We start from the raw sequence: 2,329 nt of genomic DNA on the forward strand, positions 1-2,329 counted from the left end.
AGGCAAGGTCCATTCGTAACATCCAAGATCCCTGCAGTAGCAGAAATTGTTCCTTGGTATTGTTTGTCTTTTCTCTGAGTTAACTCACAGCTTCCTCTTTGTCAATCTGTTCCAAAGTTGCAACTAGTCGATGACTTTCTCCCACTCTTTGCTGTAACGCATAACGATGCTGTGGCACTCTTTGTTGTAGTTGTCAATGCCCATGGACAGCACCTAGCCTCCCACCAACAGACGCTCTCCGTGAAGATCCATGGTCTTGTAATCATCCTTGAAATCGATCCAGCGGCCCATTCGAATGATGACTTTCTTCTTCAATTGTTGATTGCATTCCCCCCCTTCGTGATTCTGATCAGCATCTCACATAAAAAGGTCGACATATATCCGTCTCCTTTGCTTTTTCTCCTCTGAAATCTCTTCCCCCCCACCATTGCTTGCGTCCTCCCCTTTTAGCTCTTGTTTGACAGGTTCCTGCTTTTCTTTTCGTAATTCTGAAAACATGCCCCACTGAGTGGTCTTCTCAAACATTACTTTATCAACGGCAAGATCCGGCTCATTTTCGGCTGTCTGATGTACTTTCCACATTTTATCATCTACAGCATCCCTTTCAGTTTTTATGGTTTGCAGATTGCAATCATACCCTGCAGAGATGATGTACTCCCCATTTTGAATCTGGTCAAGATCCATAGCTGCAGATTCGACAGCTTGCGCTCACTTTCCTTTTGCATTCGCCTAATCTTCAGTTAGAAGTTTAGAGCCATCGGTTATCTGAAAAGCAATGCTGCTCACAACTCTTCAGACTACTTCCATAGTGAACCGTGCGAATGGTGTACACATAACTTAAGGTCACCAATCGAGTGTCAGCATCATACAGTAGAAGACTATTTCAGCCTGGGAGAAGCATTATACCAAAATGTAGTATGACTTGACTGCCACGACATATGTTTAGAGAAACTCTGATGTTTCCAAATGCCCGTATGAGCATATCTATTACATAACCCCACAATTTTTCTGATACGATTTTCTTTTTCCTCTTCCTTTGCCTTGGAGGTTGTAGGCTACAACCTTGATTATAGCATCAAAAACAGCCTTCACATTCTGTTGTGTTTTTGAACTACATTCAATATAGATAGCAGCTTCTATATGCTTCTAAAGTTCCTCTCCAAGAGCAGTGCTAATAGGGACACCACCAGGATGGTCCATAAAGAATTGTTTGTCATCTCTTAGATCAAGTTTGGTTCCAACAAGAATAACAGGAACTCCAGGTGCTTAATATGTCAATTCAGGAATCCATTTTTTTAAAATAATGTTCTCATAGCTTGCCTTTCTAGTCAGAGAAAAAGCTAGAAGAAATACATCTGCTCCTCTATAGCTCAGAGGCTGCAATCTGTTATAATCTTCTTGGCCTGCTGTATCCCAGAGTCCAAGGTTGATGGTAAATCCATCGACAATAACATTGGCACTGAAATTGTCAAACAAGAAGGCAGGTCTTGCCTACTGCCCCATCTCCCACAGTCACACACTTGATGAATCTGGGATTGTTCATCATGATGGGTGGACAGAAATGTGAAAGCTTTGATGATGGAAGGGAGAAGCTGGTGTTGTCATTTACATGTCTCTGTTGCTGTTGTGCATGCCCAGCTCTCGAAGTGAGAGAACCTGGTATGATGGGTACTGGTTAGCATACACAAGGAGAGAGCCCTGCTTGCTTCAAGCTGTAAGAAATCAATGGTTCCTCTTGCTTCAAACCCCTCTTCACTATATTACTAACGTAAAATAAAAGAGAAAATATAACGACTAAGTATGTACAAAGTATCAAATCACACACACAACTTTTGGGTGGATTTCACATCTCGAATGCGCAGCAATATGACAACGTAGCAAGGCTTCAACTTATTAAAGTTAACTTTATTTTTAAACTCTAATTCTTGCAAATTTGCTAAAAGGTTTGTAGAGCCATTCTCGCCTACATGTACAATTTTATATGGGCTATCCCATTTGGGTTCTAGTTTACCAAGAAATAGCTCACAATGAGCATCATATTACATCACTAAATGGCCTTTCACAAGTTTATATTTCTTAGCCTGAAGGTCATGAAGTGCTTTCATTCTCTTCTTCCCTACCTCTTGATGTAATAAAGCCTGCAATTGAATTCATTAAGCTGCGCAAGAGAAATCAATCTTTCATGCAATGCTTCTATCTCACCCAGTTAACTATAAAGATTGTTCTGACTATATATAGAGATGTCCATAGAAGAGGCACAATGTGGATATGCTCCTAAGTCCTAGTCCTAAGTCTTGTTTTTACATGCGGTTACTCATACCACTACAAA

At 40.7% G+C, this 2,329-nt stretch overlaps 1 pseudogene; it reads right to left on the reverse strand.

Annotated features, from left to right (window-relative positions):
* Positions 1-987: 987 nt before the first annotated feature.
* Positions 988-1,546, reverse strand: LOC148024672 (rac-like GTP-binding protein 5 pseudogene; annotated as a pseudogene).
* Positions 1,547-2,329: the final 783 nt, after the last annotated feature.

The sequence above is a fragment of the Lygodium microphyllum genome, chromosome 15 (assembly GCF_053477565.2).
Source record: "Lygodium microphyllum isolate KBCC chromosome 15, Lygodium_microphyllum_v1.1.10, whole genome shotgun sequence".
NCBI lineage: Eukaryota > Viridiplantae > Streptophyta > Polypodiopsida > Schizaeales > Lygodiaceae > Lygodium > Lygodium microphyllum.